Below are 13772 nucleotides of genomic sequence, written 5' to 3'. Positions count from 1 at the left end.
GATTCAGTGTGACCCCTATCAAATTACCAATGTCATGTTTCACATAACTAGAACAAAAAACGTCACAATTCATGTGGAAACACAGAAGACCATGAATAGCCAAAGCAGTCCTGAGAAGGAAGAATGGAGTGGGAGGAATCAAGCTTCCCAACTTCAGGTTATACTACAAAGCTACAGTCATCAAGATAGTGTGACACCGGCACAAAATCAGAAATATAGATCAATGGAACAAGATAGAAAGCCCAGAAATAAACCCACGCACCTATGGGTACCTTGTTTTTGACAAAAGAGGCAAGAATATACAACGGGGCAAAGACAGCCTCTTCAATAAATGTTGCTGGGAAAACTGGACAGCTACATGTAGAAGAATGAAATTAGAGCACTTCCTAACACCATACACAAAGATAAACTCAAAATGGATTAAAGACCTAATGTAAGACCAGAAACTATAAAACTCTTAGAGGAAAACATGGGCAGAACACTCGATGACATAAATTAAAGCAAGATCCTCTATGACCCACCTCCTAGAGTAATGGAAATAAAAACAAAAGTAAACAAGTGGGACCTGATTAAACTTAAAAGCTTTTGCACATCAAAGGAAACTATAAGCAAGGTGAAAAGACAACCCCAAGAATGGGAGAAAATAATAGCAAATGAAACAACTGACAAAGGATTAATTTCCAAAATATACAAGCAGCTCATGCAACTCAATGCCAGAAAAGCAAACAACCCAATCCAAAAGTGGGAAAAAGACCTAAGCAGTCATTACTCCAAAGAAGACATACAGGTGACTGACAAACATGTAAAAAGATGCTCAACATAGCTCATTATTAGAGAAATGCCAATCAAAACTACAATGAGATATCACCTCACACCGGTCAGAATGGCCCTCATCAAAATGTTTACAAACAATAAATGCTGGAGAGGGTGTGGAGAAAAGGGGATGCTCTTGCACTGTTGGTGGGGTTGTAAATTGATACAGCCACTATGGAAGACAGTATGGAGATTCCTTAAAAAACTGGGAATAAAACCACCATATGACCCAGCAATCCCACTCCTAGGCATTTACCCTGAGGAAACCAAAATTTTAAAAGACACATGTATCCCCTTGTTCATTGCGTCACTATATACAATAGCTAGAATATGGAAGCAACCTAGATGTCCATTGGCAGATGAATGGATGAAGTAGTCGTGGTACATATACACAGTGGAACATTACTCAACCATAAAAAGGAATGCATTTGAGTCAGTTCTGATGAGGTGGATAAATCTAGAATCTATTATACAGAGTGAAGTAAGTCAGAAAAAGAAAGATAAATATCATATTCTAATGCATATATACAGAATCTAGAATAATGGTACTGGATAATTTATTTGCAGGGCAGCAATGGACAAACAGACGTAGAGAATAGAGTTATGGACATGGGGAGAGCGGAGGAGAGGGTGAGATGTACGGAAGGAGTAACATGGAAACTCACATCACCATATGTGAATAAATAGCCAATGAGAACTTGCTCTGTGGCTCAGGAAACTCAAACAGGGGCTCCATATCAACCTAGAGGGGTGGGATGGGGAGGGAGATGGGAGGGAGCTTCAACAGGGAGGGGATGTATGTATGCCTATGGCTGATTCACGTTGAGGTTTGACAGAAAACAACAAATTTCTGTAAAGCAATCATCCTTCAATAAAAAATAAATTAAAAAAAAGAAAGTAAAATACTTAGCTCTGCCATCTACTAGATAAGTATATGTTTTGGAAAAGTAATACATGTATATGTACATGCTTATCATATGTATGTACTTATATATTTTAATCTTGAGCATGTCACTTTGATTTTCTATACTTTATCAACTGTAAAATGGGGAAACAAATGTCCTACCACACCCAGAGTTTTATGAAATTAAAAATGCATCTGCTAGTTTGATATTTAAAGTAGTCATGGGAAACACCCATTCCAGAGAAAATTTCCTCAACTCTTTGCTATAAATTTTGTTCAGTAAAAGATGTAAGTAATGTCTGCCAGTAAAACCCAAAGGTCATGGCTTGAAGGCACTGTTGGAGATTATCAAGTTATGCATCTAATCTAGCAATCTAGTAAATTGCAATAAATTTAATGATAATTAAAAAAAAGCAAGTCAGTCAGAGCACTTTACTCAAGACCCTCTAGTAATTTCAGTTCAGCCAGAGTAAAATCAGGATCTTTCCAATGGCCTCAGGAGTCCCTAGGACTTTTTTCTGACCAACTTTATTACATTACTGACCTTAGACGTTGCTCCAACCTTCTTGGCCTCCTAGATGATTCCCCCTTAAACTAAGTACATTTATACTTTAGGTACATATACTTTTCACTGGCTCTTCCCTTTGCCTGGAATTTCCTTCCAAATGAGTACCTTACCTTCTTAAAGTCCTTGCTCAAATCTCACTTTCATAATGAGGCCAGTTGGACTACTGGGTTTAAAAATTGCAATGTCCTCAGCACTCAGGTCACTCTCTCACCCTGTTCTTTTTTTTTATCCCCATGGAACTCATCACCTCTTAACATTCTGTTTAATTTATTTTTTGTCTGTTTGTTATCTATCCAAATGGTACATGAGTTCCATGAGGGTGGACTTCTATGTCTCCAGTAAAAAGAAATGTTCCTGGAACATAACAGTTACTCAATGATGATGACTAAAAGAAAAATGTGAAAGTTGGCACATAATCCTGGAATAATGTCTCATAACTCAGAGAAAAGGAAGGTCTTCAGATATCTTGGGTGCAAAAGTATATTCTCTCAGGATGGGAAGATTTCACTTCTCAAATAGGTGAAGTGAATCATTGCTGTAAGTGGTGAAGTAAGTGACAGAACTTGGAGTCTCCGGCCTGTACTAGTTCCTGCAGCAACTCTGGGTACCTGTAGATCTCGGTTGAGCCGCTTAGAATGTGGTCTAGCCAAGGACTTAGCCAGAAACATCTGCCTACCTTGTGCCTGGGACCTTGGTAAGAATGAAAATTTCCCTTCCATGAGGGTGGGGCCTATGAATCTTCATTTTAATTTAGCATCTTTGTAATTATCTTAAACAAGAGCCACAATTAAAGGGAAAAGTGGCCCAATTCATGTACACATCAAGGGCGTTAGTTTTCACAGGAAATTCATGTCCAGTCAGGGTTTTAAAGACATGTTTCATCGTTGCTCCATTTGCACAAGGAGGTGGAATAGGCTTCCTTGGCAGTGGGGAATGTTGAGGGACCAACTGCTTAATTCTTTTGATCTTGAAATAAAAAGAGTAATTTACCATAAAAGCAAGTTTATTCAGCAATATCAGGGGATTGCAATTCGGGACACGCAGATTATGGTGACCACAGGCAAGTCCAAAGAATAGAAGAGAAGGGCTCACTTTTATAGAGGAAAAAAGGAAGTTGGGAAGAATTGTTTCAAGGAACCCAAGGTGGTAAATGTCTCTCCATGGCTGAACTGGTGCTGGGAAGGAGAAATTCTTTCTCCTTCAGGCACCTTCCTTTTCAGGGATCTGAGTAGTTAGTGAAAGCTCCTCATTTGTGACTCTATTTTAAATGTTTCCTTTATTTATTTCCATAACTCCCGGTTTCTAGGAGGCTTTCTTCAAAACTTTTAAGACAGATGGATTTCAAAAAGCAATTAATTCTCAACATGAATTCTTTTCTGGGCATTCCATGGCTAAGTTTCTGCATCTTGTCAAAAGAATTTCTGAGGAAAAATGGAGCGATTTAGAACAGATGTCTCAGTGACAGGAGTTATTTTGGCCATGAGAAGTATCTTTCGACCCTGATTCTGAGCCAGTCAGGCACATTGCTTTTCTGAGAACACCCACGTTTTTTTATGTCTTCTTCTTGCACTTCCTGCAACCTCCATATCCAAATTCTTACCCTGGGCCAATGTCTCAGTTAACTGGCAAAGATTATGTTAGACATTCCCTGCTCTACACTCAAATTGTGTCTTTTGTGTCTGTCTGGCTTTGCTATCTTTTTTCCCCATCTTTATTTTAAAGAAAAAAAAGGTCATGCAAATATTCTGGAACTATGATCTAACCTGCAGCATTTTACTTTCTTTAATAGGATCCTGGAAGAACTCATTAACTCAGTTGCAACATCCATGAACTTTTTCTCATTGTGAGTTTTCTATTTCTTCTCTCCTCTTGCCCTCATTCTGTTTATTCTCATCTCTTTCTTCCTCCTTTTCACGTTCTTGGATAGATAACTTTTTATTTCCAATGTTCTCTCTTGATTTGGGCCTTCTTTTCTCTTGAGCACTTTAGACTCATAGGATGTTGGAAGCAGCAGGTCCTTAGAGATCACCTGCTTCAAGACTCGTCTTTAAGGTAAAGATGCTGAAGCCCAGGCAGGTAACAAGATTTGCCCAGAGTTCACAGACTTCACAGACCAGGAGCCCTGTCCTCTGATCCCCAGGTCAGTTCCCCGCCACAGTGGGCTTTCTTATCTTCTCTTTCTGTAAGGTAGACCTTTCAGTTGCCAGCTCAGGAGCCACCTTTAACCCATGGGCAACTTTTGTTTGGCCTGAATGTAAGTAAAAGGAAATCATTTGTCATTTAAAAATGGAGGGTTTCAGAAAAGATCTGGAGGCGGACAGACCATGATTCCCGGAGCTGAGAGCCCCACTTCAAATCCCAGTTAGACTTCTCACTAAGTGGGCATGGACGAGTTAGAGGAATATAGAGGAATAAATGGCAACATGGGTAAAGTGCACACAACAGTGCCTGGTACTTGGCAAGTGCTGTGTGTGTCTGTCCTCATCTACCTCTTATTTTTACGGTCACGCTGTTGTGAAGCTTGCTTAGAACCAAGCAGCCTATCCCATTTGTCTACCCTTCCTGTCCTCTGTGGGCGGCTCCCTCACACACCTGTGTGTCTTCCAAGCACCAGATCTCTGACTCTTGAGTTTTCCTTCAGCAGTTTTAAGAATAGTGAAGGTTTACAAGCTCACTCTTATCTAGAGGGACAGTCTGTCTGGAGTTTTTTTTTAAGTATGAAATAACAATATTAGAGAAGCAGAAATGCAGTTGTGTTACTTCAGATATGTAGAATAATGCTGCGATCGGGGCTTGCTGAGCTGGTCTTTTGAAGCTCGGGTGGTGTGTTTCAAACTGCAGAGGTAGACTCATTAGTGGAAAGGGAAACCAGTTGAGGAAGGTGTGACTATAGTTTTAAAAATGGAATGAAGTAGATGTGTTTCATTTTGTTCTACATTATCAGGATGAAAAGTGTTTTGTGGAATCCTTTTCAATTGCATATTTATGTGTATATTGGGATAGGATGAAACATGCATTTCTTACTGTGAGCCTTCATCTAGAAGTTATACAAGCTTTCTAATTTTTAGGTAATCTTGTATTTTAAAGAGATTAAAATAAAAATCTTGTATTTTAATAAATTTTAAATATGTTTAATTTATAATTTAAAATATATTTAAGATTGAAATAAAATCTTGCATTCTAGTAATCATAAGATAATCTTGTATTTTAATAATTAGATAAGAATGATTCTTAATTGGCAGTACTAATGTATTTAATAGGATACACCTAAATTCCTCTCTTTTGAGAAGACTTGTCTTTATATTATTTATTTGCTTAACAAACCACTTTGTCACAAGTTCAGGGAAAATTCCATTAGCAAAGGATTGTGTGAGAGGCTTGTCATCCAGCAGATTTGTGGAGGTGTTCTAATCATAACATATTCTCAAAAATAATAATAACCTTGAATAATAAATCTTTTTTCTGGTTCTTATCCATGAACACAAGGAAAGTTTGAGACTATGCATAGCTTATACTGTCAGTGTAGAGGAGAGGATTTAGCTGTTAACAACTCTTTATTCTTCTATCTTGTGCAATTTCCTCATGCCATTTCAGTCAGTGCTCACCAAGGCCCATATTCTGGCTCCCTGGCAACAGACACGTTAAACATGTTCTTTGAGCTGAACTTTCAAGACATCCTCTATTCTTCTTTGTGGCTCCAAGGCTTGATTTCACTTATAAACACAAGGAAGCAGGTCCTCAAGAACTGTTTAAGGTTGAACATGAGGCTACTTTAAACTTTCACACTCCAACTTGAATTCCTGGAGGTAGTTTATCTGATAAAGTAGCTAACTATCCCCACAAATGTATACTTATTTCATGGAGATGGACTACCATACTGATACATTATATGCATTATCAAACACATACAAGAGTAGGAATAAAAAGGATAAGATGAAATAAATCAACTTTCAAATAATGCTTAAATGATAAAAAAAAATTGCCAATAGTAATATTTATTATATTGAATGTCTTTGTTACTTTAAAACAATGTGATATTGAGAATCGAAGTTCTAGTTTTAAGTATAGTTCATTTCAGCACTTAGTTTTAGTGGCATAATGTTATAGGTGGAAAAGATACCTCACATTGATATACAGGCCCTAATGAAGAAATATGTCATTAGCTGCTATTGCTTTATGGATACTTTTTAATCTCAATGCATCAATTATGCTAAAGTTTTATTAAAACTCAGCTTGTAATATCTATCTTCCCTTATGACAATCAGTTACTGTTTTAAAATTCATCAAAATGGATTCAATATATACTGAAGTATTTCATTTGGAAGATTTTTATTTGGGTTAAATAATTCTGTTCCTATATTTTAAAGTGTGCAGATATGAAAGTTGTTATAGGTGATATACATCATTTATAGCAAAAAAAACCCATAATGCTGAAAATATTTCTTAGTATTCACTTTCAGAATCTTTTTTCTATAATTTTTATTGAAAATCAGCTACTGCCTTACTCAGACAGGTTTTGTTTGCTTATTCATTTTAAAAATTAATCATTAAGAAAAAGTCAGCAAATTTGGATCCGTTGTGTTTGTGGAAGAAAAAATAGATATCTTATCAGTAAGTTTGATACCTTTTTAATACTTTGCCATGAAATAATCAGGGAATCTTAAGCACTTTAAAAGATTTTCATCGTTACTCTCCATCTCATTACAAAGTATTGCAGATATCTTATTTTTATAAAATCAATTGCATTAATGACATTGTGTAGTATTTTGTACACTTGTTTCATTTTCTTTGCTGTAACTGCTTGTCTTTTAATGATCGAGTACATAAATTTCATTTGATTTGCTCTCTCCAAAATTTACTCCAATAATTTAAATTGTTATTATTTTTACTACATTCAAAGCTTTCAGTCCACCAAGAGTTAGCTTAAATGATTTTCATTCATACATCGGAGAGGTAATTTACTAAGTAGAATAAATCTTTGCATATCTTTTTAGTTTAGTTGTTCACAAGGAAATTAGTGCTACATAAATGTTGTTATTGGAAAAAAAAACTAGAGTATATAATAAGTATAGACATGTGAAAAATATATATTTTCATTCAGTTGTATAGTAAACCTCCCATACTGGTTCATACTTATTTCTTTAAATATGCAATATGTTTATATTTTCCAATAGTATTTTCTGACAAAAAATATATTTTAATTTGTAGCCATATTATTTCTCGTATTTTTATTGTAGAAAGGACAATCTTTACTAGTGGTACATAGTTTTTCTTTTTGTGCTTAAGTCAGGAATTTAGTATGTATTACATATTTAGTGAAATATTATAAAGGCCTGGGTTAAGTATCACATGGTATTTTGAACCACTACTAAAAAAACTTTGACATTTGTCATCATGTTTCACATTAGTGTGTGCCTTAGTAATTATGATGGCTTTCAAACTATCATTAACTAATATTTCAAGGTACAGTATCTACTTATGGCAAAATCAATCTTTAATGATGGTGAATATAAGTGTATATTTCACAGACTCTTCTTGATAATTTGAGTTATTTGGGGCAAATTCTTGTTAGGTTAAATCGGTGACAACTTACTTGGAGTAAAAGTAAAAAGTCTGACATTGTCTTATTGCTTTAAATTACTTGAGGCAAATGGGCTTCCCAGGTGAAACAGTGGTAAAGAATCTGCCTGCCAGTGCAGGAGATGCAAAAGATGTGGATTTGATCCCTAGGTTTGGAAGATCCCCTGGCAACCCCTTCCAGTATTCTAGCCTGGAAAATTTGAGGCAAGCTATTCAAAATTTTTCCCATTACTTTATCATGGAATTTTGCAAATGAATAAAAAATAAAAGAGTATAATGAACCTGATATGCCTTTCACTTAGTTTTAGTAATTATCACTGCATGGTATATCTTATTTCCCCTATATATATCTTCCTACTCATCTCACCTTAAATTATTGTAAATCAGTTCTCAGACAATGTATCCTTTTACTTGTGTATATTTCAGTACATACTTCCAAAAATGATTATAATGTTGAACACATTAAAATTAATGATACTTTGAAATATTGTTGAATATTTAGTGTTCAAATTTCTGCTATTGTTTTATAACTCCATTTTATTTTTGAGATTAGAGTAATATGTTGAGGATGCATTTGGGGAGTAGATGCTGCAGTCCTTTCTGTTTGACTGAGTTAATGTGGGAGAAAAGAGAGAAAGAGTTTGAAGGTAAAAATTTTCTGGGTGAGAGAGGGTATTGTATGCTGACATGAGGAGAAATGTAGAGGTGGTGAGTGAGAAAATGAAGACTTCAGTTTAAGATGTGTGGAAATAACAAGTTGACATTTGGATGAATAAACCCAGAACTCATAAAGGAGGCATGACTGAGATATAGGAATTTGGGAATATATGTGGCAGAGATAATATTTAAAACCATGAGAATAAGAGGCAAAACAAGATAAGACTGTAGCTTAAGAGAGCTCAGAACTAGGATTGGCTAATCCAACTCCTTAAACAGAATGAGAAGGTCTATGCAGAAAAATCAAGGGTGTGTGCAGAGGAAACCCTGAGAGAGATGGTTCAGGAAGGCAATAGGGGTCAACAGTGCTGGGTGCTGCAGGGATGTTTTATGAAATGAGAATGAAAAGTCCCTCAGTTATTCTGAGATCCTGCTCCTCCACTTGCATAATTTCTACTGCTGAGAAATTATTATCACCTAACATACCTGAGTCTCAATTTAACCATCTGAAATATGGTGCTTGTGAAAGATGGTGTTGGATGGTCGGGGTAAGTGGTGTCGGTCAGGAAGTGCTAGGCATTTCATCTAGCACTGTAAGTGGGTTAGTGTGAGGAAAAGGTGATATAGACAATTTTCTCTGTGTGTCTTTAGTTGCCAAGTTGTGTCTAATTCCTTTGGGACCCTGTGGACTATAGCCCACCATGCTCCTCTGTCCATGGGATTTCCCAAACAAGAATACTGGAGTGGGTTGCCATTTCCTTCTCCAGGGGGTCTTCCCAACTGAGGGATCAAACCCTCATTTCCTCCATTGCAGGTGAATTCTTTACTAATGAGCCACTGGGTTGTACCAACTCTATAAATCTGTGAGGTGTGAGAACATTGTACTTTATGGGACAGACAAAGGGATTTTCCGAGTCACTCTGTAAATTACTAGGTAAATATAAAGTGACATTTCTGTTTCTGAGACAATAAATGTCAAAGAGAATTTTTTTCTGTGCACTGGTTGTGGCAGATTTAAGGCAGATGCAACCATGATGTTGATTTCACATAGAAGAATCTGGAGACAAGGTTGTCAAGGCTGTGATCCCAAGTGTTACTGTGTCAGCATCTTAGGAGTTTCGAGGTCCCTAAGGCTTTAAGATTTGTTTGCCACTAGTGTTACTAAGTTATGGCCACTAGGAAACTCTATCTTATCTTCATATCACAGAGCTATCTAGAAATAATGAATCCTCTGAAACCCCCATTTTCAGTTCAGGACCTGTATTTCCATCCCTCAGTGAGACTCTCAGAACCTCCCCACCCTGTCCCTGTCATTTATTGTCAAATAGAGGTGGTGGAGGAAAGAGGAGGATGATCCCCGTTCTGCAGGTCCTTGCCCTGGAGATGGTGCTGAGGCTCCAGTGGCGTTTTGGTACCTTGTGCAGGAAGAAATCAAATCCTCAAGCAGTGATCCCATGCGTTAGGGAAGTGAACCCAGGGCGCTTGGGATCAGGAACTCAGTTAATGTGTTTCTCATGTGCAGGAACCTGATCTTGTGTCCTCACACAAAACCTCGTATCAGTAAATGCTCAATAAGTGCTGTTAAAAAACAAAAGAAGAAGAAGAATGCCTTACCCATTCAGGCTGCATTCATTATTGGGGAGACAAGGCCAGCCTTTGTCATTGGCCTATGATGTCAGTTCCATGGGATGATTTTGAAGTTGCTGTCAATCACCCTGTCCCCCCAGTTATTATGCTTCTGGATGATTGCAATTCTACTTTTGGAATTCCACCAATAAAAAGTCTTGTTCTCTGACAAAATGCAGATGTGCCCAGGAGAGCAAAATTTCATCACCAGATTCATATATCTTACTGAATTTGAGTTTTTTCGATCTCTCCTGAGAGGAGAGTTTGACTAAGGATATTGAGAAGAGAGACAGTAGGAGTGATGAAGGGACGGGGAATGGTAGCTACAAAGTATCTGAGTTTACAGACACCACAGTTGTGTCTAGAGCTGGTCCTGATTGGAAACTTCACAAGGCAGCTGTCCAAGGATAATGTGTGTTCACGATTACTCATTTTTTCCCACTCATTCCTTTATACTTCAACAGGAATACAGGCAATGGGTCAAGTGCCACATACACAGGCAGTCACGTATTCTTATCACAGTCACACCTAGATGCACAAAGAAGACAGGAAACACTTTTAGTCTTGCAGCCCCACTTCCTTGCAACTGATTGATTAGCACAGTAACATGAGCAAGCACTGAGCCCTGGGCTCCAGGTGACACCTTCAATTAATGACATTCAGGCATGCAAAGAAAGATAAGCATTCTGGTACCAGGCAATTACAAATTACAGACTAATGAATGCAATTTTGTTTTCACAGATTTTCCCATTCTACTCTATAACACTGGGATCGACATCCATTAGCTCAGAAGGATCTAGGTTCAGGCGTGCCGGCAAGGCATTAATATAAGGTAAGCTTCTGCCTTTGCTAAATGTGTATGCCAGATTAGATGGAATTACCAAGCTTAATCTGACCTCTAGTGGCATTTGGTAATAATGAGCACACTTGAAATATACCTAGAAGCTTTGCTGTGGGAATCCTGCCATGTTTTGTTTTAAAACTGGAAGAAACCTTAAAGATGATCTGCTTGGCAAGCGTCCCACCCACTGCTCCATTCTGCAGGTGAGGAGACTGAGGTCTGGAAACGTTGAGTGATTTGACTGAAAGGTTGAAGAGCTAACTGATGGTAAAGATACTAATGATAGAATCCGGGCTTTTATATTTGCATGCAAATATGACACTGTTGTCAAAGAAAAATCAATATGAAAATATGTTTAAATGTTGATAAGGATAAGCTGAGATATATAAACTTAATGGCTTTCTGAATACTGTGAGTCAAAATCATCAAGGCACTTTCAGCTCAATACCTGAATATTTTAGTTGAAAGCATGTGGAAACTCAGTCAAAATTACTGACTGCAGTTGAAACATTCTTTTTTTTTTACATTTGATACATTGATTCTAATAGTATTTGTTTTTTAAATTAATTTATTTATTTTAGTTGGAGGCTAATTACTTTACAATATTGTACTGGTTTTTGCCATACATTGACATGAATCAGCCGTGGGTGTACATGTGTTCCCCATCCTGAACCCCGCTCCCACCTCCCTCCCCATCCCATCCCTCTGGGTCTTCCCAGTGCACCAGGCCTGAGTGCCCTGTCTCATGCATCAAACCTGGACTGGTGATCTGTTTCATATATGATAATATACATGTTTCAATGCTATTCTCTCAAATCCTCCCACCCTCACCTTCTCCCACAGAGTCCAAAAGTCTGTTCTATACATCTGTGTCTCTTTTGCTGTCTCACATATAGGGTCACTATTACCATCTTTCTAAATTCTATACGTATGCGTTAATATACTGTATTGGTGTTTTTCTTTCTGACTTACTTCACTCTGTATAATAGGCTCCAGTTTCATCCACCTCATTAGAACTGATTCAAATGCATTCTTTTTAATGGCTGAGTAATATTCCATTGTGTATATGTACCACAGCTTTCTTATCCATTCATCTGCTGATGGACGTCTAGGTTGTGTCCATGTCCTGGCTATTATAAACAGTGCTGCGATGAACATTGGGGTACACGTCTCTCTTTCAATTCTTGTTTCCTTGGTGTGTGTGCCCAGCAGTGGGATTGCTGGGTCATATGGCAGTTCTACTTCCAGTTTTTTAAGGAAACTCCACACTGTTCTCCATAGCGGCTGTACTAGTTTGCATTCCCATTAACAGTGTAAGAGGGTTCCATTTTCTCCACACCCTCTCCAGCATTTATCATTTGTAGACTTTTTGATAGCAGCCATTCTGACTGGCGTGAGATAGTACCTCATTGTGATTTTGATTTGTGTTTCTCTGATGATGTGTGAGAAACATTCTTTAAAAAAAAAAACAAACAGTATTTATTGGTTGCCTCGGGTCTTAGTTGTGGCACTCAGGATCCTTGTTGCCTCAAGTGGGATCTTTCACTGCAGTGAATAAAGTCTCTAGTTGTGGCCCACATCAGCTTAAGTTGTTCAGTGGCATGTGAGATCTTAGTCCTTGGCCAGGGATCAAAACCGTGTTCCCTGCATTGCAAAGCAGATTCTTAACCACTGCACCATCAGGAAGCCTATTCCTAATGGTGAATTTCTGTTTTTTTTTTTTTTCTCTCTGAAGCTACTCTTTAGAACTATCATGACAATAATCAATACATGGGATAGTTGTGATGATTTAATTAGAGGAACACTTGGTCATGTGATTCAGTACTCAGTTCCAGATTTGGGGAGTGTTCAAATTGGGACAAGATATGAGTCTCTGAGTACTTAGTTCCAGGCTTCAGTAAAATTGCAGGCAGTGTGAAGTAGGGAAAAAGAATGCAGGTTTCAAGTTTGAGCAGACCTGGCTAGAATTCTGGCTCATCTCTGCATTAATTTCTATTGCTGCTGTGACACATCACCACAGACTGAATGACTGAAACAATACAAATTATTCTGTGTCTCTGGAGGTTAGAATTCCAAGGTGAGTCTCACGGAGCAGCAAGGTGTGAGCGGGGCTGGCTCCTTCTGGAAGCTTCAAGGGAGGATTTGTTTCTCACCTCTTCTCCTTCTAGGGGCTGTTGGCATCCCTCGGCTCCTGCCTATATAGCATCCCAGTCTCCATTTCCGTGGTCGGTCGTATCACCTTCCTTTTAGTAGCCAAATTTCCCTCTTATAAAGACACATGTGATTGCATTTAGATGACACCTAGATTATCTAGGATAATCTTCCCAACTCAAGACTCTTAATTTAATCATATCTGGATTGTCCCTTTTGCCGTATCACCCTCACAGGTTTTTGGGATTAGGGCAGGGGCATCTTTTGGAACCATTATTCACCTGCCACAATCTCTTACCAGCTGTGTGATCTTGGTCTTATCATGTTGACCTCCTTTTTATAATTGGTTGTGAGGGTTAAAATAGAGGATGGATGATGTATCTAGCAGGCTGCCTGGTACTCAATAGGTGCTCAGCAATATTCACTATTTGTACCTTCATTTAATCAATAAATAAAATTTCTAACAGTATATTATGCACATAAAAGAGGAGATGAATTCAGTGTAGTCCAAGATCTGTTTCTGGAAGTGAGATTACCATCACTAATAGTGGGCATCACCAGTCCTCAAAATGTAGTGTTTCTCAGTCTAGCATTTCCAATGTGATGGGCTCCTCTCTCCCCAGCCTCCTTAA

General features: G+C 37.9%; 1 long non-coding RNA gene across 3 annotated transcripts in view; it reads left to right on the top strand.

Moving 5' to 3' along the window:
• LOC110145000 (uncharacterized) overlaps nt 1–13772 on the top strand; it is a 232436-nt gene that overhangs the window by 114949 nt on the left and 103715 nt on the right. For all 3 annotated transcript variants that reach the window (XR_011483524.1, XR_011483525.1, XR_011483523.1), the window contains exon 2: nt 10890–10980. This is a non-coding gene — a long non-coding RNA (uncharacterized lncRNA). The remainder of the gene's footprint in view (nt 1–10889; nt 10981–13772) is intronic.

The sequence above is a fragment of the Odocoileus virginianus genome, chromosome 25 (genome assembly GCF_023699985.2).
Source record: "Odocoileus virginianus isolate 20LAN1187 ecotype Illinois chromosome 25, Ovbor_1.2, whole genome shotgun sequence".
In the NCBI taxonomy this organism is placed as follows: domain Eukaryota; kingdom Metazoa; phylum Chordata; class Mammalia; order Artiodactyla; family Cervidae; genus Odocoileus; species Odocoileus virginianus.
Note: the sequence above shows the minus strand (reverse complement) of the source record. Positions and strands in the feature narration are given on the sequence as shown.